Raw genomic sequence first — 26,962 nt, 5'->3', positions numbered from 1 at the left:
ATATAAAGCAGGAACAACAACAAATTATCTGTTCTGCATCGTTATGGAAGAGGGAAGTCCTGCCTGACAGCCCGGCGGGTAGTAACCGCTGGAAAAGTAGGGGGGGGGGAGGGGAAGTCCAGAATCCCAAAACCACCCTGCCCACTGGATTCGAGAATTTTCAATGGGGCAACGTTCCAAAGGATTGAAAGTGTACCAACCCCGCGACACCTTCGGCCGGACTGCCACTCCCTCCACTGGCCCTGCAGCGCTGCCTGGCGTCCGCCGCCACCCCGCCGCTACCGCACGGCTACCCTCTGAACCAGATTCAGCCGGCACAGCCCGGCTGGCGTGGTGGCTGGAGCTGCTCGGAGTCTGGGCTTATTGATCTCCCGGGGCCGACTACAGCCTGCTCTGCTACAGGCAGGCCGCGCGCTCCGGACCACCGCGACGGCGCCCACCCCGTCGCCGTCATGTAAAGGGCCGCGGTGGCGGACGGGACGAGCACGTCACCCTGACACGGCCCTCATTTACTGCTCGTTTTGCCGCGAGAAGGGCGAGGCACTCGCTCTGCAGAGGGAGAGAGAGGGCACGGGCTGGCACGCGCGGGAGAGAGAGAGAGAGGGAGAGTCGGTCGGATCAAGAGCGGTCTGGCCGCGGGTGGGTCGATGTGCAGTGTGCAGCGGCCTACGTACTCCTGTACCCAACGTGTCCCTGCCGGGCCGACCGGGCCGGCGGCCAGCCCGGCCCGCCCAGCCCGGCCACCCCGGAGGGGATCTGGGTCACGCAGCCCACCCGCTCCGGGCTCCAGGGGAACACCGGAGCCTGGTGGACCCCACCGCCCCACCTCCACTAGGAAAAAGCGTCCATTCTTCGGTACCAGGACAAGGGCTTGGGGTTGAATAGATGCGTGTAGCTCACTATTGGGCTGGGCGTAAAACTTTTGCCGTATAGCATTCTCTAATTCCCTGTATTTTTGTCACACTTAAAATGTAATTTTTATTCATGTTGGCGTGTGGAAGGGTGATCGTATCGAAGTGAGTGGCCCTCCCCAGTAAAAACGGCGAGTGCGATATTGCACGCCAGGCAGCCCTTTCGCTTGACGGGCTGCGTTGGTCGAGGTCGAGGTCACCATGCCCTGGGCCACGCTCGCCCGCCCCGCTTGCCTAGGCTGTCTGGGCTGGCACGGCACGCTCGCCATTCACGAAAACGCACCCCTTTGTCCGCTTTCGCGAGCCCGAACGGCGCGGAATGAAATGAATCGGAATGAAACGCTGTGCGGCATTGAGGAAGTAGTGCTGCCGGCCGAGCGGCACCGAGTCAATGGAGAGGAACATGAACTTCGAGTGCATGGAAGGAGGTCCCAGCAGGGGCAGAACGTCGCATTAGGGCAATTTGGTGCTTGGGGCTCTGTTGCACTGGTGGGTGCTCGAGTGAATGAGATGGAAAGCGACTTCATGGACGACATGACCACCACCATTCCGTCGGAGCGGCACAGCCACAGCAAAGGCAGCAGGCATCATGGTGAATGGCTCGTGAAAGTCCATGGCGGCGGTCGGTCTGGTGCTGTCCGGGACTACCCCGCGTTCTAGTGCGTGCGCGACACGCGTGCGGCGATACTCCACGCGTCATCAGCTGGGCGACGGCACGCGCGTGCGCGGCTGCGCGGGGCGCAGGGGGTTTGGGGGCCTGCGCGCCCCTCCCCCGCCGCCCGGGCCCGGCGGTGGGGCCCGTGCCTGTGCCCCAGTGTCGGCCCTGTCGGCGTCGCGCAGCGCGTTCAGTGCTCGCCAGGCAGCCGACCCGATCGCACCGTTCGGATTGCCGCCGCTCGCCTTCCGCCACTCTCGCGGATACTCGCAGCCCTCGCGGATACTCAGCGCCACCAGGCCCTCCCCGCACCGACTCGCCCGCCAACCAGGACAGGTGAGCACCGGGACGCCGTCTTCAGACTCTGCCCCGCGGTCCGGGCTCATTTCACATTTCAACCCCCGGCGGCGCGGCCATGGCGCGGCCGTGCGTCCATCCGGGTGGGGGAGGGGGAGGGTCGGCGGCCACGCGCACTCGCAGCGTTGTTTGGGGTGAAGGACCTCCGCCGGGTCACCCCCATCCCCGTCTCCATCCCCTGGCGCTGCCGCGGCGCTGCTGCTGTACTCGCCAGCCCAACCCCTGGCCGTGGAACCCCTGGAGAACGCCTCTGGAGGAGGGTAAACAAAGCACCGTGCTTCTAATCGACGTCCCAGTGGAGCATGTGGAACGCGGAACGTGCGGGGGGCAAGCAGTGGGGCAAACACTGGAGCGGAAAAAAAACGAAACTTGCACTTGTAACAGGAGAAGCAAGAATCGAAAAGTGTTACGATTAGTTTCGGCTTCCCCTCCCCTCCCCCTCCGCCGCCTTTTCCACCCCGTCGTTGTTATCAGTGGCACTGGAAGGGGGTGTGCACCGCCAGCGCCGCCCCTCCCGCTCGATGGCAGCAGCCCCCTTAGGTCCGCCGTCCCTCCGGCCTCCGGGTTGGGGGAGGGGGAAGGGCTCCGGAAGGACTCGGGGGGGGGGGGGCTCCATTCGGTAACAAAGTGACTGGATCGGCCCGGGCCGGGGTGGCGGTAGGCGGCAGGCCGCTCACCACGCCGTTGTCTTAATCACGGCGTGGCCCGCGGGTCACGGCGCGTCACGGCGCGGTCACGACCGTCGACTGGATCGTGTCACGGCGGCGCCGCGTGCTGCGCGCCGAGCAGTGGGTTGTGTGGCCTGCAGGCTGCACGCAGGCCGCACGCAGCGCGTGGGAGGGGCACGACGGTGGGCGCGGCGGGCGGTGGGTTTGGTGGTTGAACGCGATTTATTGCGAGTTGGCAGCTTTTGATGCCATTAAGATTATGGCGGGCCGAGCCCTCAGCTCCGCGGCTACGCGGCACGCACACACAACAACGACTGCGGTACGGCCCCGCCAGCTAGCCAGGGCACGGCGTCACGCTGCGCGGCCCGTGTACTACAAGGGACCTACGCGCCGAAGCCGACGACGGGTGGGACTGGGTGGGACGCTGGAGCGTTCCGGGACGGCTTGGCTCGGCTTCGCTGCTGCCTGGCTGCGGGCTGCCGGCCGATCCCGCTCCAGGCCCTCCAGGCCCTCCAGGCCAGGGGCCGAGGGGCTGGTGCCAGTGCTCACCCCGCCGCCACTGCGGGGCGGCAGGCTCGCCATAGGCCGTAGCACGGCGGCACGGCACGGCCGGGGCTTGCTCTCCGTCTCCGCGTTAATTGGCCGAGGGAGAGTGGTTTCACTATGCATAATGATTGTGTTATTACATTAGGGTCCCCTGCGGGCCTCCGCCCCAGGGGATCCAGTTCAGACCGCCCGCGCCGCCCCGCGCAGTGGATCGCAACTGCTGTGCCTGCTGTGGCCCGTCCGGGTCGCCAACAGCTAGACCGCCAGCGCTGCAAAAAGGGGAACACTGCAAAACTGTCGTTTTCCTGTGTCCGCCGCGCCCCGCGTGGAGCGTGGCGTCCAAATTGAAAGGCATGTTTTCGCTGCCGGCGCCGAAATGACAAGTGTAGTGCCTGCTAATGGAGCGTTGCGTGCGTGCCGCCGCGCCGTGCCCTGCGTGCCGCGTGCGCCAAGGCGTGCGCCGCGCGACGCGACGCCACAGGCCCGTCCCGCTCTGATTTGCTCGAAACGAGATGTAATGAGACCACTTTGGTGACTGCGTTGACCCGCGGCCCCCTCTCGTCCCCTCCAAGCCGCGCTCCAAGCGCTGCACCGGCCGAGTCCCGCCGCTGGGTCGCCTAGTCGTCCTAGAGGATCCTAGGAGGACGCCGCGCGGCGGTCAGCTCACAGACACACACACAGGCACACACTGAAGCGAGGCACTTCGACGAACCGTCCCTGCCGGGCCTGGCCGGGCCCTGCTCCCCCAGTGTGCGCCACAGTGTTTTGACTCGTGGGCGTCGCCATGGCGTCGCTCGCCCCCTTACTGCCGTCTCGGCCCCCATATTGTCCCTGCCGGTGTTGACCCTCCGTGCTGTTGGCCCGCGCTGTTTGACTTGGACTCAGGTTGCCTGGCGAGGTTGCCTGGCGAGGTTGCCTGGCGAGGTTGCCTGGCGAGGTTGCCTGGCGAGGTTGCCTGGCGAGGTTGCCTGGCGAGGTTGCTTGGCGAGGTTGCCTGGCGAGGTTGCCTGGCGAGGTTGCCTGGCGAGGTTGCCTGGCGAGGTTGCCTGGCGAGGTTGCCTGGCGAGGTTGCCTGGCGAGGTTGCCTGGCGAGGTTGCCTGGCGAGGTTGCCTGGCGAGGTTGCTTGGCGAGGTTGCCTGGCGAGGTTGCCTGGCGAGGTTGCCTGGCGAGGTTGCCTGGCGAGGTTGCTTGGCGAGGTTGCCTGGCGAGGTTGCCTGGCGAGGTTGCTTGGCGAGGTTGCCTGGCGAGGTTGCTTGGCGAGGTTGCTTGGCGAGGTTGCCTGGCGAGGTTGCCTGGCGAGGTTGCTTGGCGAGGTTGCCTGGCGAGGTTGCCTGGCGAGGTTGCCTGGCGAGGTTGCCTGGCGAGGTTGCCTGGCGAGGTTGCCTGGCGAGGTTGCTTGGCGAGGTTGCCTGGGCCGAGGCGGGCCGCAGCTCGCGGCGGCCGAAGGCAAACTCATTCCCATTCATCCATTCCGATTCTGTCTCGCCGCTGTCAGCTTTGGCCGGCTTGGCCCCGAAACCGCCACCGCCCAGCGCCTGCCTAGCGCCTAGCCCTCTCGCCCGCCAGCCGCAGCAGCCCGCTTCAGAGCACTCATTTCCAACGCGAACACCCCACGTCCATGAAACTGCATTTAAAATGTGGGAGCTTTTCGAGCAGTATACTCCTCAAATGAAACTCGAATCAAACTCATGGCGGCACGGAATGCCCTCCGAACGAGGAATCGATTGGTGCCGTCATGTGCCTGAATCGAGTTTAATTCGAAGACGGAGTGCACTTGGGCAGGTCCACCGGTCTGCTAAGTGGCGCCTGCTCTTCGCTCCCGCCTTGCAGCGCCTTGCAGTGGCGTGCACCGCGTCCCGGACAAGTCGTTGCGAGGGCCGGCCACGCCGATGGCCACGCGGCGGGCGGCCGGGCCGTCGGGTCCCCGTCGGGTCCATCGCATTACGCGTTCGCGCCGTTCACCCGGCCGGGCGACGCCGGGCGACGCTGACGCCGGTGACGCACGACGCCGACCCGCCAACCAGCGAAACCAGTTTCAGTTTCTGCCTAGAAAAAAGGAGCGCAAAGTGTACATAGTACGCGCTGTGCGGGGCTGTGCCATGTGCCATGCGCCGTGCGTGCGTGTCGACCTCGTTCCGAGTCCGGGAGTCCGAGCCGAGCTTCCAGCTTCGTGCCCGCGTCCCGCGTCTCACCGGCTCGGCGGACGGCGCGACGCCGCCGCGGCGGAGTTACGGAGTCCTCGGCAATTGCAACAATTGAAGAGGTCGCCAGCGTCCACTAGCGTCCACCAGTGTCCCCGGCCCGACCGCCGAGCCCGCCGGCCGCGCACGGTGGACCTGCAGGGCAGAGCGTGGAGGTGCCGTAGAGCTTGCAGTGTAGGCGCCGTAGGCGCGCTGCGATGCTGTCTTGTCCTCAAATACCTCAAATATAAGATCGTCTGCTTGATTCGAGTCCCACTCGAGGCCGCACTCGGAGTGAGTCAGACCGGCCGACTTTGCGGCGCGGCCAGAGCCCGAGCGCCCGCGGAACCGAGGGTAGCCAGCCCCGCGGGACAGCCGCGCCGAAGGGTTGCCTACCCCGCAGGCGCTCGCCCGCCCTTGACGGCTAGCCCAGCGGTTCTCAACCTTTTTCGTCTTGCGACCCCAAATTTGGGGCCAAAAAATTCCGCGACCCCCGGGAAAATTTTCGCGACCCCACGCGACCCCACCCCCCAAAAATCCCCCCCCCCCCAAAAATAAAAAAGGAAAATATATACATATCAAGCCATTTTTGAAAAAAAAAATTTAATCAACTTCTGAAAAAGAAAAATAGACATTTCTATATCAGGTTTATTGGGATCACAGTTACGATCAGTGGCTGCCTTGGGCCTGGACTTTGGAGACTATCTCGGAGAAGCGCGGTTCGGAGTTCCTCGCCACCGCCACCCGTAGGTCACTCTCCACCTCAAGGCGGTTCCTATGTTTGTCCTTAATGTAGGTCATATCTAAAAATGTCGTCTCTGCTAAGTAGGTGGTCGCAAATGGCAGCAGAACCCGGATGGCTACGGCAGAGACCCTTCCGAGAAGGATTTTCCCGCTTGCTCACGGTGCTTGAAGACCGCCAAACGTCCGTGCAGCGACAAACAAGCAGTGGGTTTTTAAGTTTCCGCGAATTTAAGTTCCCGGCAGTGCTTGGCCTGGCGGCCAGCCGGGAACTCCCCGCGACCCCAGGCGACCCCAGCCACCTCGCCGCGACCCCACAAAAAATTTTCGCGACCCCATTTGGGGTCGCGACCCTAAGGTTGAGAACCGCTGGGCTAGCCTCTCTTTCGGCAGGAGCGCACGTCGGTCTGTCTCTCTCGCACTCTCACGAGTCGGAGAGAGAAACCACCCTCTCAGCCTGCTGCCACGCACTGCCACGGCGCCACGGCCGAGCGGCGCTGATTGTCGCGAGCCTGTTTGCCTCACGATTAAGGCGGCCGTTGCGTCACCGTGACGGCGTGACGGCGACGCGGTCCGCTCCAAGTAGAGCCTCGTCCTGGCCGACCTGGCGGGTAATCCTGCCGCGCCGCGGTCCGCTCCGGCGGCCAGGCTGCCGCTCTTGCCGTTGCCTCGGCTTTTGCTGCCTTTGCTCGGGCCGCTCCGGCGCTCCGCCGCACCGCACAGTGGGCCAGAAGACCGGCGAAGGTGGCCAAAACCCTAGACGCGTTTCGAACTCCAGACTCTCTAGACAGGACTCGAACTGACCGTGTGACTCCACCAATGGATTCCTCGTTCGGAGAGCAATCCATTGGTGGGGTCACACGTCCACTTCGAGTCCAGTTTGGCGACTCTGGAGCTCAAAACGTGTTTAGAGTTTTGTCCGCCTCCGCCAGTCTTCTGCGGCCCACTGTGCGCTCCGCCGCACCGCCGCACCGCCGCACCGCGTACGTGCCTCGCCGCGACTCAGATGGGACGTGACTGGCGCTGTCGCCGCGGCGAGCCAAGCCGAGAGCCGCACCGCCTAGCTCTTCTCCTCGATCCTGGATCCTGGATTCTGGATTCTGGCGGAAGCACAATGAGCCGCGGCCCGGCCGCGTCCCTCCGCGTTTGTTGGAATGGAAGCGAAACCGCAGCGGATTTTCCGTCTCTCTCGCGCTTGCTCGCGCTGCGGGCTGCGGGGCGTGGCGGCGACCGGGGACACTGTAAGACTGTTACGCGGGCCTTTGTCATGTTGAGTTGACTTGTTGCAGAGCGACTTCTTGACTCCTGGCGGGGCTCTCTAGCGCGGTGGGGAGGCCCTCCAGGCCCTCCAGGCCCTTCAGGTCGCCTCGTCTCGTCGCTGCTGGCTCGGTGGGCCACCATGCCCCCTGCCCGGCCTTGCCCGGCCCTGCCAGCGCGCTTTCAAAACTTTCCACTATTGTTCTGATTTCATGCAGACATTGGGCGGAGCGAGCGGGGCGGTGCAAGCGAAACACTTCCGGCGGGAACTGCAAACAGAGGATCCCCCCTTTCCCCAACCCTGGACCGCACCTGTCGCGACCGCTGTTTCCAACTCACTTTGTGAGACGCGTGCTCCATTAATAGCTCGCCGTCTTAATGTTGTTTGCTCTCGAAAATGGAGATCCGTTGAGCCGCGGCGCCACGGACCACCGCGCCCTGTCTCTCCGCGTCTCTGTCTCTCCTTGCAGCTAATCGTCCCCGTCCGAACAGATATCGCGTGGCGCCACGGAGCGCCAAGCCGCGGCGAAGCGGAGCGCGTGCTGTAACGCCAGGGGGGGAGGCGTTCTATATCGTTTAGCGCGGGCCGGCTCTTGGATCGCCGTCATGGTGTTTCTTACTTTTCGCCGAATATCCATTTTCACTCCTCGCCGACGTCGATGTTGTTGTTGTTTCGCTCCTCTTGTTCTCGCTGCCGCCACACTGGCGCGTGGCCCCGTGGGTCGGCCGGTCGGTCATCGGGCCGAGCGGCAGGACCCTCGACAGGGGTCGATACTCTGTACAAATGACAGCACTGCGTCGGCCGGATCGTGATTGCCATCGTTAACTCTGGCACGTCGAAAAAAGAGGGCATAAATCAGAGTTCCCACGCGCTGGCCTGGCCTGGCTCGGCCCCGCGCGCTGCAGATTCGCATTATTGAACCTCGCCCTTTTAACTTTTTGCGTGTACCAGAACGGCCCCACTGCCGCGCCACTGCCACGCGGGGGCAGTAATGGCAGAGACGGCGGCGGGCGGAGCGCGGAGCTCTGCGCTGAGAGGGATGAGCCCTCTTCGGTGCGGGCCGGGGGCGGGGCGGGGCGGCTCGCTTGGGGCGGACGGCGCTGGGAAAGGGGGCTTATAGGGGTCTGCGGCCGCGTTTTGCTCTGGGGCCGTTCCTCTTTGAACCCCTCCACCCCCCTTCTCCTTCTCACTCACGCGCGCGCACGCACACACACACACACACACACACACGCGCGCGCGCGCGCATGTGCACAGCCCTTGCTCTGGATCTGCGCCATTTTGGAAATTGACCTTTCCCCATGGCGCTCCATAACGCCTGGCGGTGAGGCGCTCTTTCATTACTTTGGAGGTTGGTGCCGTTGGCGCCGTTGGCCGTGCTGCGACGTGACAATGGTGCCGCCCCTCCCGTTTTCGCGGTGGCATGGTGGCATGCAGCCCATTTCGCCGGTCGGGCCGTGCCGCCGTGCCCCACTCCGACTCCACGGACTCCGGGACACACGTTTTCCCATTTTCCCGCCGCGGGCTTTTTATCCCTGTTATTCCGGCCCAGAATCAAAGCATCAAAGGCGTGACGGTACACCGTACGCGCAGGCGGCGCGGGCGGGGGAGGGCAGTGGAGGGGGCGGAGGGGCGTCGACGCCGTGCTGCCGTTTCGGCGCCGCGGGCCGCCAGGGCCTTGGCCAGGGCCGCCAACGCACGATCGTGTTGTAGCCCATGATCCTCCATGTCATAAAGGTCACGGCGAAAGGGCGGGAGGACGCGACGCCACACCTCCACGCCCCGCCCGCCGCCCCGCGCACCCAGTCCAGGCCAACAGGCCCCCCACGGACGAGGACGAGAAGAGGAGGCAGTTGGTGGCCGTGATAAGCAGCGCGGGAGGTCAACAGCCACTCGGCCCTAATGACGACCTGCAGCGCCGTGCTCGCCGTGCTGCAGCAGCCGCCTGGAGTCCCTGGAGTGCACTCGTGTCGTCGTCGTCACCTCGACCTTGCCGCGCAGGCCGGGCGGCCCGGCAGCCCGCCGTGGGGCTGTTGCCATGTGGGCCACGGGGTCACGCCGCAGTACACAATCTCCACGCACACGTGCAGCTGCACCACCGGAAGGCGCCCCCCCTCTACCTCTCCGTCTGATACGGCCAGGCCAGGTCGGAATACAAACCAACCGCAGCCACTCCGCGGCGCCCTGCAGGCCTTGCTGCAGGCCGACTCCGAAGAGTCGTTCCGTCAGCCTGTCTCTGTCGCACTCGAGGCGGTCTGGAGTGGTGCGAGAGAGACAGAGCGACGTTGCCCGGAATGGCTCGGCAGGCGGCGCCTCGCGGGCCACGTGAATAGGCAAACAGGTGATGTCACGGCGGGCTGCTGGCGGCGCCGGGCTCGGCCGGGCTGCTGCTGTTGCTGCTGGTGGTCTTGTTGTTGTCGCTGTGGACACACCAGTGGCTGCCTTTTATGGCGTATGAGCCCGGCCGACCCCGGTAGGGCCGGCCCAGGCAGGGCGGTCAGTCTCTGATTGGCCGTTGGCATTTGGCGGCTGGTCTCTGCCTCCATCTCGACCTGCCTTCCGGAAGGTCTAGGAGTGCCGCGCCGACAAGCACACCGGGAAGTTGAGCTGGAGCTCCCAGCACACGACAACCACCAACCGCCGCGGCTGGTTCGGCTCCTCTTCTTTTTGCATGGCAGTTACGGAGTTATAGCGCACCGGGGGGAGCGAATAGAGGAGTCTGCGGGATGGGATGGGAGTGCACTTCGGGGAAATGGAATGTTTCATGAATTTCAATTATGAATGACCACAGCAGCTCGGCTGCGGAGATGATGGAAGTCATATTGAGTCTGGGGTGCCCGCGCGGGCCGCGCTCAGCCAGCGCCCCGCCCCGCCCCGCCAAGCCCCGCCACGCCCCGCCCCGCCCCGCCAAGCCCCGCCACGCCCCGCCACGCCCCGCCACGCCCCGCCACGCCCCGCCACGCCCCGCCACGCCCCGCCACGCCCCGCCACGCCCCGCCACGCCCGGGCAAAGGCAGACAGCAATGTAATCCGTTCCTTTTTGTCTTCTTTCAGGTAAGAGACGACCAGGCAGACGTACACGCCGAGCCGTTCGCTGCCTGGATGAGTATTGCACGTTCCAGCGGCGAGCGTTCGAAAGACGTGTGCTGGACAAGCCCTTCCTGGACGTCCTGTACAAGCAGGCGAAGCAGGCCCTGCTGGAGGTCCCATTTGAATGCATGACGGGGCAAAGCCGGCGAAGCAGAGTCAAATCCTTCCTTTCTCCCCGGCACTCCCCCGCCCGGTGGGTGCTGTGCTTCTCTTCTTCCTCGACTCGACAAACTCTTTGCCCGCCCCGCCAGTGTTGACTTAACGAGCACTATTCAAACCGGCGTCCGCGTCGCGCCATCCTCCGGTACACTTTGCCCGGTTCGGCTGGAGCAGCGTTTTTCTTTCCCAGGCGCCTCCCGCTCCCCCTCCTCCTGGAAAAAATATTAAGTACATAAAGGCGTAATCTCGCTTCTACGCGTGGTACTGTAATTAAAAGCAGAGTTCACATCGCGCGGCTGGGGTTATCTTTCCTTCAGAATCGAGGTAAATGTTCTTCCTAGCCGTTTTTATTTTTCATACGGGGTAAAGCTGGAACGAGCTGGAAGCACCGCAAAAATTTGTCCCCCCAAAAATGATGGTACGACCGAAACGGATCCGTGTTCAAGTTCGAATGTACGCGCACAAGGGACTGTCAAATTGCTGTCAAATTCGTACTATTCCTTTTCCTTTTTTCCCCGGTGCATCCGAGTGCACGGCGCGCGGCACGGCGTCACGGCGGTCACTCGATGATGGTGGATGGTGTCACCGCGTGCTGCGGCGCCGCAGCGCTGCAGTGCCCTACTTCCACTCCCCCCTCCCCTCCCCTCCCTTTCGCTGCCTCGCTGCCTCTCTATCTCGCCCACGTACCGGCGAGGTGCTTTCGGCCCTGTCCGCCCTGTCGCCGTCACGGCAGCCGGGGCCCTTCGGCGGCCCTTCCGCGGCCCTTCCGCGGCGGCCCTTCGGCGGCCCTTCGGCGGCCCTTCGGCGGCCCTTCGGCGGCCCTTCGGCGGCCCTTCGGCGGCCCTTCGGCGGCCCTTCGGCGGCCCTTCGGCGGCCCTTCGGCGGCCCTTCGGCGGCCCTTCGGCGGCCCTTCGGCGGCCCTTCGGCGGCCCTTCGGCGGCCCTTCGGCGGCCCTTCGGCGGCCCTTCGGCGGCCCTTCGGCGGCCCTTCGGCGGCCCTTCGGCGGCCCTTCGGCGGCCCTTCGGCGGCCCTTCGGCGGCCCTTCGGCGGCCCTTCGGCGGCCCTTCGGCGGCCCTTCGGCGGCCCTTCGGCGGCCCTTCGGCGGCCCTTCGGCGGCCCTTCGGCGACCCTTCGGCGGCCCTTCGGCGGCCCTTCGGCGGCCCTTCGGCGGCCCTTCGGCGGCCCTTCGGCGGCCCTTCGGCGGCCCTTCGGCGGCCCTTCGGCGGCCCTTCGGCGGCCCTTCGGCGGCCCTTCGGCGGCCCTTCGGCGGCCCTTCGGCGGCCCTTCGGCGGCCCTTCGGCGGCCCTTCCGCGGCCCTTCCGCGGCCCTTCCGCGGCCCTTCCGCGGCCCTTCGGCGGCCCTTCGGCGGCCCTTCCGCGGCGAGGCGCCGAGGTGATAAAGGAGGCCCGTGGCCGAGGCCGCCGAGGCCGCCGCGGGGCGCCGCGCGTGCGATAACGCGTTGACGCGCTGCTGGGCCCGTTTTAATAGGAAAATGGAAACGGCCTCGGCTCGCTGAGCGCGCGCTGCAGTGCGTGGCGGGGCGGGGCAGGCTGCCATGTGACATATGAGCGGGACCGGCCGAGCCGATCCGCCCTTGACCCGCTATAGGCCGCGCGGTCTGCTCGCGTCTCCCGGTGCACCCCCCCCCCTTTCCCCCCTTCCCCGCGGCGCCGCCTTGCAGCTGACTGGCTGACTCGCGAGGTGACGACGTTTCTTGCCGAGCCGAGCAGCGACGCCGAGTCCAGGCAGCCGAGGTCGGTTAAAAAGTGCGGCCGAGCCACGCGTAAAATAGGCGGAGCCGAGTCGGGGCCGCGACGACGACGACGACGCAGCCCGGCGATTGGACAAGATCCGATTAGTGCAGCGCCGCTAAAGGCGATGAGGCGAGGCGAAGGCTGCGGCCCTGCGGCCCTGCGGCCCTGCAAGGCCCTGCGCTGCCCGGCACTGCACCACGGCGCTTGGCGAACGCCCTGCTTGGCCCTGCCGGCCGCGGCGGCTGTAGTCTGACCCCGTTTTCACGCCGCCGAAAGGGCCGAAAGGACCGATCGGCTGGTCAGAGTTAAGCGGCACCCTCCCTTCGAAGCGCGGCGTGGCGGCGTCCTCGGAACGAACCTCGTAACGACGCGGCGCGGCCCGCGGCAGTGGCACCGGCACCCACCGTGGTTACCGAGGTGCACGCGATCCTCACGTTTAACGTGAGTGCGAGGTGCGAGGTGCGTAAGCCCTGGCGGTTAGCGTCGCGGTTAGTGGGTATCTCTCTCTCTCTCTCTCCGTCTCTCTCCGGCTTGGACGCTTCCCCACGGCCCGATGGTCGCAGCCACGCACCGCGCCGTCGTCGCCGTCGTCCGTCCCAGGTTGCCCCAGGTGCGCGTCGTACTGACCCTCTCTCTTTCTCTCTCTTTCGCACGCACTCTCCGCTTTTGCCCCGTTTCGGCGTGACTAAGTCCCCCCCTCCCCTCCCCTCCCTGTGGGCCTTATTGTGTCGCGTTCGATACCGTGTCGTAACGGAGGTGTGGCTGGCCAGGGCGGGCCAGGCCGGCGAAGTGGCGGGGAAGGGAATTCCTCTGCGGAGCGGCGAAGCGGCGAAGCGGGGGCGGAATAATTGGCGCCGGCCAGCAGACTGATCCCGCGTTGCGTCTCTCTGTCTCTCTCGCACCGACGGGGCCGCACCATGAGTGCGAGAGAGACAGTCGTTCTGGTGAGCGCCAGCGAGTGCGAGCTGTGGGGCTGTCGCGGAGCCAGCCGACGGGCTTCATTTATTCAGGCTTTGATCCCGCCCCGCCCCCACCCCCACCCCCGCCTCCGCCTCCGCCTCCGCCTCCGCCTCCGCCTCCGCCTCCGCCCCTAGACCCCTCGCCGCCGCCGCCGCCCCCGGGCCACCCACGCCCTCCTCTGCCGGCCCTTCCCGCCGCGCTGCCGGGACGGCCGGAACGGCGCGAAGAAGAAGCTCCCCGTGCAGTTGGTGGGAACCGGTTGCTGCCGGTTGGAGGGTGGCGTCGGCCCCTGGCGCTGGCGTCGGGGCGGCCAGGGGGTGGCGGGTTGGCGGCCGGCGGCGCTGCAGTCCCCTCGCCGCCCTGGCCGCCCTGGCCGCCCTGCCTCTGCCTCGCGTTGCTTATCAATGGGGCGAGCGGCCCGGCCAGGCCGCCGATATCGAACCGAGCACCGCCACACTGCCACACCGTCACAGGCGTGGCGGGGACTGGGGACGGTGCAGGGCTGCAGGGAGGGCCACCGTGCGGTCGCGGCCCCGAAGTGTCGTCCGGGGCGCCGGGCGGCCGTTGTCCGCGAGGGCCGGCATGGCAGTGTCCAGCACGCGGAGGAAAGCTGTCCGCCGTCCATTTCGCTCCGTACGACCTCCCCCCTCCCCCCTCCCCCTTCCGGCCTAAAACTTGCAGCGAGTGCACTGGGACGTACTGGGACGGAGGCGGGCCGCCATGCTGGCCATGCTGGCCTATGATTGACCCAGATTATACCGATGGCCCGAAATAGCACGCAGGGCACGGCATGGCACGGCATGGCGCGGCACGGCCTGGCCGTCCGGCCCAGCCACGCCGCGGTCCAGTGCGCCCGTCGAACACCTCTCTGACGGGGTCGCCGTCACCTCGCCGCGGAGTCGACGCGCGAATGTTGATGTTGACGGTGGCCCACGCGCAGCGAGCGCAGCCGGCGGCAGTGCGGCGCTACGCGGCGTGGCGGCGCGGTTTCAAGCGTCCGTGAACTGTCGGGCCCCCGGGTCCTTGGGCCACAATGGCTTCGCTGCTGCAGGCCGACGTCGTGGCTGCAGACCGATTCCGAGAGCCGTTTTCGTCGATTTGTCTCTCTCCCACTCATGGAGCGTCCGCTACAGGTGCGAGAGAGATAGAGCGACGACAGCGACTCTCGGAGTGCCGGCTGTTTCAGTGCCACGCGCACGCCGTCGTGTCTAAGCCGTAGAAAAGCCACGCTCCGTGAAGACGGCAGGAGTATACACCCGAGAAGGAAATCACGGAAGACAACTTTAAAACGAAAGGCCGTGCGTGCGTTTTCATTGGCAGAGGAGAGGGCTGTCTGAACCCTTCGCCGAGTGCCGAGTAATGGTGCTGGCCGGGCCTCGCCTAGTCTCGCCCTGCCCGCGGCCCTTGCGCGGCCTGCCCAGCCCAGCCTGCCCGCGTGCTCTGGCCGCTCTGGAGCAATCCCGCGGCACGGCGCGGCACGGCACGGCCCGCGGCCACCAATGGAACGGAATGATCGACAAACAAAAGAGCAGCATTTGCCTGCAGGCTGATTCCGAAAGTCGTTTTCGTCGCCCTTTCTCCCTCGCACTCATGGGGCGTCCCGTATAGGTGCAAGAGAGACAGAGCGGCGATAACAACTCTTGGAATGAGTGTGCTGCAGGCTGCAGCGGGCCGAGCGGAGGTGGAGGCTGGGGCTGCGCGTCCTGATCCACGGACCTGCGCCGCGCGGCTCGTCACGGCGCGGGTATCGCACTCCAGGCCGCGATCGAGAAGGATACCTGGCGGTGTTCACTGTGCTCGCCAGACACGTGTCGTTGTGGCCGCCGTGCCGCCGCGCCGTCACGCCGCGTAGGCTGTAGGGTTTCCGATGGCTGCTGTAAAACTGCTCACGCGGTGCAGCAGCAAACGCAGCAAACGCAGCGCCTCGCCGACAAACAGGAACAGGCCGCCCGCGCCGCGCCGCCGCGCCCCGTGCCTGCACTGCGGAATGGGACGAGCTTCGCGCTGCCTCGCGCTGCCACGACGGCCGGCCGGGGCTCTATCCGCCTTGCTGCCTTGCCACCAACCCTTCACTTACTATACCCCTCGTCTTGGAACAGGTGCTTCATGCAGACTGATTCCGAGAGTCGTTTTCGTCGCTCTGTCCCTCTCGCACACGTGGGGGCGTCCTGGGTGCGAGAGAGACAGAGCGACGAAAACGATGCCCGGAATCAGTCTGCTGGCCGACCCGACCCGGCGGCCCGTACCAAGGCGAAGCGAGACTCCCGAAGTGCCGACTAATTAAATGGCGCACCAGCAAACGAACGGTCCAGCCGTTTCCGATCGGCTGCACCGGCCGGTCGGAACGGACCGTGGCGGGGCGGGGCGGGGCGGGGCGGGGGCCTGGAGGCGCTATCCTTTTCGTAGTCCATTCCACTGGTCGATGGCGTGATTGGCTGCCATTACGCTGTAGTCTGTAAGTCCGTAGTCCCGCCTGCAGCCTCACGGCCTGCGCGGCCTCCCGGTCGCCGACCTCCCCAGTTGACCCCCCGGGCCCAGCACCGCCGCATCGCCAAAGAGAGTCGATGACGCGACGCGCGGCACTGCAGCATCACTGCAGCACACTGCACACTGCAGCGAGGTGGAGGCGGAGGGGCCGCGCCGAACTTGATGAGGGACTGGTCGGAGGAGGCGAGGCGGGCGGCGGGACGGGCGGGACCGGGCGGCAGTGGCACATGGCGCTCGCTGCCATGCCGCCCGCCGCTCGGTCTGTTCCCTTCGGTTCCCTTCGGTTCCCTTTCCCAGCCGAACGCGGCGGGCGTGCGACCCACGCGGCGGCAGGCCCAGCAGGCCCAGCGCGCCGAGGCCGGCGTGTGATTGATCCGTGCGTGGGTGGAATGCGTGTAGCGGGGCTCGTCCCGGAAGATCGCACGGGGGGCGCGGCGCAGCGCGGCGTCAGAGAGCCGCTCCAGCCCCCAGGACCGCGCCGATCGCACCCCCGCCAGCCCGACGGCGCCGCCCCCGAGGCCGCCCCGGCCTCCCCGAAGGAGATCAATCCGATGCACGCCGAGGCCGCGCGCTGCTGCTGCTGCTGCTGCGGAGGTGGCGGTGGCGCCGCTTTCCGCCTCGCTTCTTGCTGCACAAGTTTGGCGCCGCGCTCGTGGCGCTCAATTTGGTGGGGTTACAGCACGAGCTGGGGGAGGCGAGGCGAGGCGAGGCGCTAGGGTTGACGAGTGGGAGCTGGGACCCGGCCTGCTGGGCTCCAAGGGCCACGAGATGCACGCCGGGGAGCTGCCGTCTGATTCCGAACACTGCTTCGTCGCCCTGTCTCTCTCGCACCCCTACGGACCGCCCCATGAGTGCGAGAGAGACAGAGCGACGAAAGCAGTGCTCGGAATCAGACGGCTGATATCGATGCGCGGCACGCGACACGCGGCGCGGCCTGCTGGGTGCTATCTGAGTGCTGGCGCTGCTGGCGGCTGCTGGCGTCGTGCTCGGCGTTCGCGGACGCACTTTACTTTTTCAATCCCCCGCCTCGGCCCGGAAGCGCGACGCTCGCGACCCAGTTTCGAAAGCGGCGCGCATTTCGAATGTGAATGTGAATGAGACGGGAGGTGGCGCCTGGCGCCTCGCGACGAATGGCAATGTGTCGACACCCGGTGCGTGGCGGCGGGGCGGCGCGGCGCGGACGGAATCCCGTCCTGCCCTGCCATCCGTGCCGCATGACGGCCATGGCGGCCATCACGGCTCCGCCATGGCTCCGCGACGACGGCGGCCCGGTGAATTACATAGCGCGCCGCGCCGCACCTCGCCGTGCACATCATCAGGGATACAGTCCTGGATGTGCTTGGCGGTAATCACACACCGCTCATTGTTTTCAAACACGTCCGCGTCGGCCGGAGTGGTGAGGCAGCGCGGTGAGGGTGTTGCTGTGCGTGCCGTTCGCCGCGGTCGCCTCGCGCGTCCGTCTGCATGGGAACGCCATATGGCGCCGTCACGGGCCCGGGTTCGAATCCCCGGCCCGGCCTTACTCGTGGCTCGCGTCGGTGGAACAGTGGAACTGCCGACTGCCTGGCTGCACGGCACGTGAGCCACAACACGCCTTCCCAGAGGCGCTGAAACGCAGGAAAACGCATTTTGCAGACTGACGACGTCGACACAAACTGCGCTCTGTATAACAAAGCCTCCAGCCCTGCTGCACCCTTCCTTGAAACAGACAGAGAGAGGGAGAGAAAGACGGATAGAGAGAGAGAAAGGGAGACGGAGCTGAAAGAACCCGCGCGCACACGCACACACGCACACAACGACCTGGCCTGTGCCGCTTTGCGCTTATCGATACGGGAACCTGCGCAGCCCTGGGCCCCGTGCAGCGTGCGCGATGCAGTCGCCTACACCGCGAAAAAAAGGGAAATAAAAAAGGAACGCACGTTGTTCGGTCGCGTGGAACAATGGGTTCGGTCATGCGCGAGGGAAGTCCGGAGGGGATGCTCGCGGCGGGGATGCTGTCACCTGCAGGATGTCTCTGTAAGCATGAGCAGGTGTGCGTGTGTGCGTGTGTGCGTTCGAGCGTGCGTGCGTGTTCACGTGTGTGAGTGAGCCGTGCCGGTGTGGGTTCAGGGAACACGTTCTAAAAACAGCCCAGACGCTGTGCCTCTCGGTGTCCCTCCGTGCGGCACGTTGCGTTACGGCACGTGCGGCGCCAAATAAGTGTGGCCTGATTGACAAGTAAGTAGCGAGGCCTTGCCCGCCTCGCCCGCCTCGCCGCATTCAAGGCGCGAAAAAAAGGTCACTCGGCGTAAAAATGTTCCGTCGCAGAGAAAGGGGGAATGCCTTCGAAGAAAAAGACGACAACGAAAAGAGACACTCGGAATGGTACCATGACAGGACCAGTGCCAGGCAGGCGAGTCAGCGCGGGTAGGGGCGAGGGGCTGCAGGACGCCAAATGGTATTGGACAGTGGCATGGGCGTTGCCCTGCAGCGCGACGCAGTGCGAGCCGGGACAGGCAGAGCCGGGCAGCCCCGCCATGCCGTGCCCCGCCTGTCGCAGCAATGATGGTACACTGTTTTTTCGCAAGACGAGAGGGGGCGGGGTAAACGTTATTGGGATGAGAACGGGAGAAGTAAACACGGACACACACAGTGCAGCAGCCTTGTCTGATGCGCCCAGCGGTCCCCGCCCGTCCATCCCCGTCGCGTCCAACGTCCATCCAATCAACCCCCCCCCCCCCAATCGGGCCACCGGCTGCCACCGGCCACCTCAACAGAGTCCTCCGCTGTATCGCTGTATCGGTCGCTGCCGTGCACTACGGGTTGCGGGTTCAACGCCCGCCGCCCGCCGCGCGTCTCGGCTTCCCAACTTTGCTGCTTTATGGGCCATGAATGTTGATTGCCGGACTTGCATCGCGTCGTCGAAGGGCCGCCGTTTCGTTTCGGTGACGGGAAGACCCAGCCCACGCCGCGACGCCGCGACCGGATAGAGTTTCCCTCGCTGTGGGACTTCCCCCAGCAGTCGCGCAGACTGACAGACAGGCAGGCGGACGGACGGACAGACAGACAGACTGACTGTGAGGCAGACGGACCGGTAAGTGTTCTCTGCGAGCGACGCACCTCGAAGTCACCTCAGTTCCCATTTTCGCTGCCACCGGCTGCCACCCACCCCGTCCTGTTTCCTCGCCAAATCGATGACGACGTGCCCAGCAGGGCCCAGCAGTGCCCAGTGGGATCCTCGCTGTCGCAGCAGAGCGAGCGGAGCGGAGCGCGTCGGTGCACTGCAAGTCTGCGAGCGGCTCGGCTTTTCTGTTTGCGGTGGAAATGCGGCTTCCTGGCTTCCTGGCCTGCTAGTGCATGGGCGTGTGAAGCCCCCGCGGCGGCCCCGCGCGCCGCCGTCGCCGTGCGTCCTGATGGTGATGTATGCCGTGCCACGCTCCACAGGCCTCACGGCCCAGGCCACACCACACGGCCTGCCGGCCGGCGGGGCGTCTGGTGCGCGCCTTCCCACTCACACACACCACACGGCCTGCCGGCCGGCGGGGCGTCTGGTGCGCGCCTTCCCACTCACACACACCACACGGCCTGCCGGCCGGCGGGGCGTCTGGTGCGCGCCTTCCCACTCACACACACCACACGGCCTGCCGGCCGGCGGGGCGTCTGGTGCGCGCCTTCCCACTCACACACACCACACGGCCTGCCGGCCGGCGGGGCGTCTGGTGCGCGCCTTCCCACTCACACACACCACACGGCCTGCCGGCCGGCGGGGCGTCTGGTGCGCGCCTTCCCACTCACACACACCACACGGCCTGCCGGCCGGCGGGGCGTCTGGTGCGCGCCTTCCCACTCACACACACCACACGGCCTGCCGGCGCGGGGCGTCTGGTGCGCGCCTTCCCACTCACACACACCACACGGCTGCCGGCCGGCGGGGCGTCTGGTGCGCGCCTTCCACTCACACACACCACACGGCCTGCCGGCCGGCGGGGCGTCTGGTGCGCGCCTTCCCACTCACACACACCACACGGCCTGCCGGCCGGCGGGGCGTCTGGTGCGCGCCTTCCCACTCACACACACCACACGGCCTGCCGGCCGGCGGGGCGTCTGGTGCGCGCCTTCCCACTCACACAACCACACGGCCTGCCGGCCGGCGGGGCGTCTGGTGCGCGCCTTCCCACTCACACACACCACACGGCCTGCCGGCCGGCGGGGCGTCTGGTGCGCGCCTTCCCACTCACACACACCACACGGCCTGCCGGCCGGCGGGGCGTCTGGTGCGCGCCTTCCCACTCACACACACCACACGGCCTGCCGGCCGGCGGGCGTCTGGTGCGCGCCTTCCCACTCACACACACCCACGGCCTGCCGGCCGGCGGGGCGCTGGTGCGCGCCTTCCCACTCACACACACCACACGGCCTGCCGGCCGGCGGGGCGTCTGGTGCGCGCCTTCCCACTCACACACACCACACGGCCTGCCGGCCGGCGGGGCGTCTGGTGCGCGCCTTCCCACTCACACACACCACACGGCCTGCCGGCCGGCGGGGCGTCTGGTGCGCGCCTTCCCACTCACACACACTCACACACGCTGCACTGCCCGGCGTGGCCGTCGCGATGCTCGTTTGTTGGAACAATAGGCCGGCCCGCTCAAAAGGATGCGGGCGTCAAGCGTCAAGTGGCGCGGCGGACTGCACTGCGCGCCTTCCCCGCGAGCTTCCGAGTCTCTCTCGCACTCACGGGGCGCCCCGCATGGGTGCGAGGGAGGCAACGACTCTCAGTCTGCTGCGGTTCCCACACCGCCAACGGCAGCCAACGGCAACGCGTGCATCGCTCGTGCTCGTGCTCTGCCGTCTGATTCCGAGCACTGCTTTCGTCGCTCTGTCTCTCTCGCACTCATGGGGCGGTCCGTAGGGGTGCGAGAGAGACAGAGCGACGAAGCAGTGTTCGGAATCAGACGGCTGGCAAACCGCTCCACGGTCGCGCGGTGGAGCGCGGTGGCAACGGAGGCGGCGACGCGATGACTTCCGAAAAGCACGTGCGTGAGGCTGCAGGCACTGCAGGCTGGCCGCGCACCCCGCCAGAAAGTAGGCATAAAGTAAAGTGGGCTTTGAATTCATCATCGGGCTGCTGCTAGCGGTGTGTCTGGCGGACCCGACGCGGCCCTGGGGCGGCCCTGGCGCTGCGGAGGCTGCCACTCGGCTGCCACAACTTCAGTGAGTCGCAGTCAGGGCCCACGCACTTATGACCTTCCCGAGCCGCGCGCGTTCCGTACAAGGACTATAGGACTCGAATCGCTAGTCAGGCCGCGCTGCGCTCGCTGCGCCGCACGCACACGTCCTAGAGGCTGGCGAGGCCGTCAAGGACCACGCGGGCCCTATCAGGAGGCGTGACACGTGTCGGCGGCCGTCAGCGCGTCAAAGCTCGGCGCGGCGAAGCGTCAAAGCAGGCCGCAAGTTGGGCTTGTTTGGCGCGGGGGCGGCCGGGCCTTAGGCCTAGGCCGGGCTGGCGGGTCCCCGCTGCGGCAGGGCATGGTGGGCATGGCGCGCGAGCGGGCGGGGATTCTGGATCAGTGTGTCAACGCCCGCCTCCCATTTCCCCTGCCCTCCCCGCCGCGGGCATTCCCCTTCCCTTCCCCTTCCGCTCCAGCCGATGGCCAGCTGTTGTCATCATTCCATGCGGCCCATGCGGCGTGCCGACGGCGTGCCCAGGCCGGGGGCCAGGCCCTGCCCTGCCGCCGTGCCGTGCCCTCGGTCCAAATCATTTTCCTACGGGACGCCACGCCGCCTTTGTCAGCCGCCACGAGGACCAGGATGGACCGACGGAGCGCGGTTCGAACCGGCCCGTCGTCACTGTGACAGCGCGCGGGGCGCGGGGAGAGGGGGGGGGGCATCCAGACAGCCAGACGGCTAGACAGCCAGACGTCGCGTCAGTTTCGACACTGCAGATGAGCCCGGCCCGGCGACGCGGCGCGCGGCCGCTGCGGCGTGTCACCAGACACCTCCGCCCGCTTCGCCTGGCTTCGCCTGCTGCTGGCGAAGGTGAAGGTGAACCAGCCCGTCGCGGCCCTTTGCCGTTCCGCGCGGTGCGGCGGAGGCGAAGCAGGCGAAGGCGAAACCCGCCCACCGCGCGGAGCTTTCAAAACGCTGCGACGAGCGCAACAGCGCCATCCTGTCTTCCCGCCAAACAGTGTAGTTCCTCGAGAAAAACAGGAGCCTTTCCGTGACGAGGGCCGCGGCTTTGAGGCTGTGAGGATTAACAAGCCGCGGCCCCGCGCCGCCCCACGCGGCGTTTAGCAGTGGACTCAGCCCCGCGGATCAGGCAAGACAAACGCTCGTCATGAATTATGCGGACTAATAAATCCGAAATCGTTTTGGCTGGCGCCCAAACCGCCAACTGCACCGCGGACGTCGGCGGCCGCCCTGGCCTGCCCTGGCCCTGGTGGGCGGCTGCGCCGTGGCTGCGGCGGCTGCGGCGAAGAGGTGCACCCCGCTGCACTGTGTGTCGTCTAGCGGCCGCGCGTCGCTGAGCTTTTATGTTGTGCATTTGGCCGGCGGGTACGAATTCGCTGCCAACTTTTACTGGCAAGTCCCTCCCCCTCCCCCTCCCCTCCCCCTCCCCCTCCCCCTCCCCACGGAACCACAACGCACTCCATTCCCTCCCATTCCCCAACGGGACCCGCCAGAATGGAACTGACTGAGTGTTTGCACAGCCGAGCCGGTCGCGGAGTGGAGTGTCGCGGTCCCGAGTGGAGAGCGCGATTTTCAGGGCGAGCCGGGCGGTCCATTCCCGTCGTCCGCGCGTCCGCCGAGGCCCCTTTTGATTCCCCTCTCTTTTTACAGCAACTCTTCTGATGCCATTTCACGGCCCCCTCCCCTCCTCCCCTCTTGGCCGGCGCGCGGCGAGACTGCAGCGTGGCCCAGGCCTGGCCAGACTAGGCGACTGGTTATTCATAGCAAAGCGTCTGCCCGCTGCGACGAGGTGCAGTCCCAGTCCCTGCAGCCCCGGTGCCGCGGCATGCCGCCGAGGTCGAGGGCTCCATCTGCCTGTGCGAGCCTGTCTCGATCGACACACCGCGCCGCACCACGCAGAGGGGACGGCGCGGCGGGCGGCCTGCTTTGGCCCGCTGCATGCAGCCCCTCCGCCGGCCGCCCCGCGACGCCCTCGAGGCCGCCGTCGGCACTGCCGTCTGGTCTGATTCCGAACACTGCTTCGTCGTTCTGTCTCTCTCGCACCCCTACGGACCGCCCCATGAGTGCGAGAGAGACAGAGCGACGAAAGCAGTGCTCGGAATCAGACGGCTGCCTGCCTACTGCGCACACTGAAAAACCAAACGTGGTCTAGACCGCACCAACTGGTCTAGACCACACCAAACGTGGCCAAACGTGGTCTAGACCACACCAAACGTGGCCAAACGTGGTCTAGACAACACCAACTGATGTGGTCAAAATGGCACCCATCTGACCACACCAGTGGTGCTGTCTAGACCACGTTTGGTTTTTCAGTGCAGTGCGCGCGACGTCGGAGTGGCTGCCGCGCTGTCGCGACGCACTCGGCCGCGCTGGGGCACTTGACGGCCACCACGCCAGCCCGGCGACGGCGACACTAGCCGCCTTGTTCCGAAGGGGCTTCCCTCTCGCTCTCCCCAGTCCGCCCCGTGAGTGCGACAGAGACAGAGCGATGGAACGGGACGGCCCGTCGGAGTCAGGCGGCACGACGCACGTCGTCTCACAGCCAGGCAAGTCGGCCCAGTGGCTCGTACAAAGACTTCACCTGAAAAACAGGCCTGCTTGATAAGAAACGGCCCACTTGATTTCCACGCCCCACGGGTGCGCAGCCCCACGGGCAGCCCCACGGGCAGCCCCACGGGCAGCCCCAAGCCGGCCGGCGTGCATTGCGTGTAAGTGAGACTCGTTCGCTCTTAATGGCGCAGTAACGCGCCTGGCCGGGCCTGCCCGGGCACTCCGGCCGGCTGCGGCGCGGTGCCGCTGCAGTGACATACGTTACACGGCATGTATGAGCGGCGCGGCCTGCTGAGGCACCGTAGGCCTGGTGCAGCCAGACGACCTGGACGATAAAGGTTACTGACTCCCTCCCCCTCCTCCTCTCACGGGGCCGCCGGGCCAGCCGAAGCACTTGTGTAGGCGACGCGTTTTGTGACCGCCCGTAAAACGGGAGCCGTGGCGATATGGAATCGGGCCGCCGTCTCTCGTCGGATGCGGGAGGGGGGGGAATGCAGCGAGCACCCTAAAGAGCTGCCGCACCTCACCTTCTTCGCCGACAAACAGCCGAACAGCACGCTGTGCGGAGCTCGCCAAAAGGTGGACCGATGGGCCAGCCCTGCCCTGCCCACCCCGTTCGGCTGTCTCTCTCCTTTTCTCGAACTCGCAATCGAGTTCCACGGCGCGACTCGCCTCGGGCGGGTCGGTGCCTTCGCTGCGGAGTGGCTGCGCGCTTCGTTCGAGAGCAAAGAGAGTTGAGTGACTCGGCGCGTGGGTGGAGTACGTTTTCGACTCCCACGGTACGTGGTGCGGCCCGCCCTGCGCAGTCCACTTTAATGGGTGTCTTTAACGCGTACGGCGCGCCTCCTCCGAGACGCCGAGGCGCGACGCCGCGCCGGCCCGCGACCCACTCCCCGTGCCGACGCCCCGACGCCCACTCGCATCGGGCCCATCGAGCTCTTCTTTACTTTCGGCCCCACTGATTGGGCGAGTTACATTCGGTTTTAATGCTTCGAAATAGAGGCCATCAAGCCTCAATTAGAACTGCGATGGGCGGATGGGTGGATGGGCCGATGGGAGGGGAGCGTTGCGAACGCCGCGGCGCGCCGGGCCCCGCAGCTACTCGCGAGCGCGGCGTGAGGCGCGCGGCGCGCGGTCGGGACAGCCGTGGCGGCAGGCAACACGCTGGGCAGCTCTGCTCGCCGCGCCCGGCCCGGCGAGTGCTTCGAGTCTTCGCTCTGCCTCTGGACTGACCAGACTGACCGTGGCGTGTGCCCTGTTGCAGGATGACCAGCCCCCAGAGCAAGCCCAAGAGAAAGTGGCACTTCCCCACCGGGGACGGCGACAGCGCGCTGCCCACCATCTCGCTGCCCGAGGGGGTGTCCATGTCGGGGCTGCTCGGCCCCCAGGACGCGCCCCGCGGCTACGCCTGGACCCGCCTGTGGCGCTTCGCCGCCCTGCTGCTGCACACCGGCTGCTGAATGCGCCAAGCTGCCCCGGTGCCGCGACACAACATCGCCGCCTCCACAGCAACAACAACAGCAACAACAACCACCCCTTCTCACTCACAGTCGCGCATTCCCCAGACGCCCAAACACCATTAATTCATCGTGATGCATTTTACTGTGGATATTTTGCTGTGTCGCTTCACTGTCGCTTGTAAAAACTCACCCACGACTTGACGTTTTCACCATGTCGGAAAAAAATTGGTGCTTGATTTTTCGTAAAAGCTTTCTTTTTCATTCTGGTCGTTGAAAGTTGTTTAGGGATTTTGTGATTATGAAGGGGGAATCTGCACACCAACATGTCAGATCGATTTGTACAGTCTGTGTTCCTTTGATGTTTTAGAAACCTAGGATTTTACAGGACTGGGTGGGTCCTTGCTTTCAAAATTAGAAGCAAGCTTTATTTCTGAAAGGAAAGTCGTAAGTGGGGCAAATTGTGGGTGGTGAATAGATGTTCTTTTCAATTAAAGACAAGTATAGGAAATCTGCTGAAAGTGTCTTTAGTGGTTTTCATTGACCCTTCTCTTTAAAAACTTCTTAACATGATGAAACAATAGAAAGTTCTACTCCATGAAGAACATATTTTACTCCCTTATTGTGCCTTATTGGGATACAGAACTGTGAGTGAAAACCACTAATGGAACTTTGCAGGCATTTGTTTTCCATGTAAAATTTTATTTAAAAATGTACTTTGTAGTGTTACATTTACTTCCCATTCATTTATGAGTCAATTTTTAAAGTAAAGTACAATAAAATATTATTACTTTTCATCTAGAGAGTTCCAAAGCACAAATCATTCTGTAGAAAGTCATTTAAATGGACATTGAGTTGGGTGTTGGTCTCTTTTATCTCACATTGTCACAGTCGCTCTCATATGAAAACCAACATTTAACAAAGCACTGTTTTGAAAATCTTCCATGTGTTACAATAATTATTGTGAGCAATAATATCTCACAAGTATAAATGAGAGTGAGATTATGGAAACTAGCATCCCAATTGGCTGTAGAAATTTGTTCTGAGTAATAACATAATTGCTGTTGGTGTAATAGTCTATTAAGATCAATTCTTCTGTTTGAAATCTTGTAGCTCAGCAGGGTTGAGTAATTAGCGCTGAATCTGGGTGTTGTTATAATATGTGTTGCTTCTATTGATTCACATGCAATTTATCGGCTGTTGACTATTATTACTGATAAGGCTGATAAACAGACAGGAGACAAGAGTATGTATGTGCGAGTGAATGTGTGGATGTTAAATACTTCATATTCAGGGGGAAATGTGCCATTGCTACCGCTTGGTTCTTGCTGATTTTCCAAAACAACAGATTGCCTAATTTATCACACGGAGCAGCATAGGCACTTGCCATGCCTGATGCAATTCTGGACAGCTTCCCCGGCGGTAGCCCCCGTGTGAAAGGAAGAGTGAGAGTGGAAAAATTATTGGTTTAGGGCAAAATGTTGGATCAGTCTCTCTGAAAGTTGATTAACATCAAATTGGATGTGAGATTTAATTCCTACTTCTTTAGTAAACTTAGATTTTCAAAGTATCTTTTGTTAATAACTATTATTTTTTAAACTCACGTTTTAGGTACTTGATTTATTGTGTCCTCCAACTAGTCTGTTCAGGATGGAAATGGATGAAGTATACACATGTCGTGGTCTGTTCCCATTACTACAACACTTCTAATGTAAAAATACATCTACCTGTGTTGTTTGAACTTGTATCAATTATGTTGTGATAGAATCATCAGTAACAAGTCTTCACTTGTTCTCTAGTGCAATTTTCTCTTGAATTATGAAATTTTGATGTTGTAGGTGCCTTAGTTGATATGTTCCAGTTTCTCATTAGGGTGTTATTATAGCAGCCTCTTTGCAGGCTCATGTGTTATGTTATAATAATTTGTAATTGTATTATATAAATAAATGTGTGAGAGAATAAAGAAGAAATTTCATCAAAATGACTTCAAATAAACCCAAAAACATTCAGTTCTATGATTTAATT

The 26,962-nt window shown here is 64.3% G+C and overlaps 1 long non-coding RNA gene across 1 annotated transcript; it reads left to right on the top strand.

Annotated features, from left to right (window-relative positions):
• Positions 1 to 1,742: 1,742 nt before the first annotated feature.
• LOC117652297 lies at positions 1,743 to 26,946 on the top strand. The gene is made up of 2 exons (XR_004588148.1): positions 1,743 to 1,902; positions 24,745 to 26,946. It is a non-coding gene; the product is annotated as an uncharacterized LOC117652297 (long non-coding RNA).
• The last annotated feature ends 16 nt before the right edge of the window (positions 26,947 to 26,962 follow it).

Source organism: Thrips palmi, unplaced genomic scaffold (genome assembly GCF_012932325.1).
Source record: "Thrips palmi isolate BJ-2018 unplaced genomic scaffold, TpBJ-2018v1 HiC_scaffold_10, whole genome shotgun sequence".
Taxonomy (NCBI): Eukaryota; Metazoa; Arthropoda; class Insecta; order Thysanoptera; family Thripidae; genus Thrips; species Thrips palmi.
Note: the sequence above shows the minus strand (reverse complement) of the source record. Positions and strands in the feature narration are given on the sequence as shown.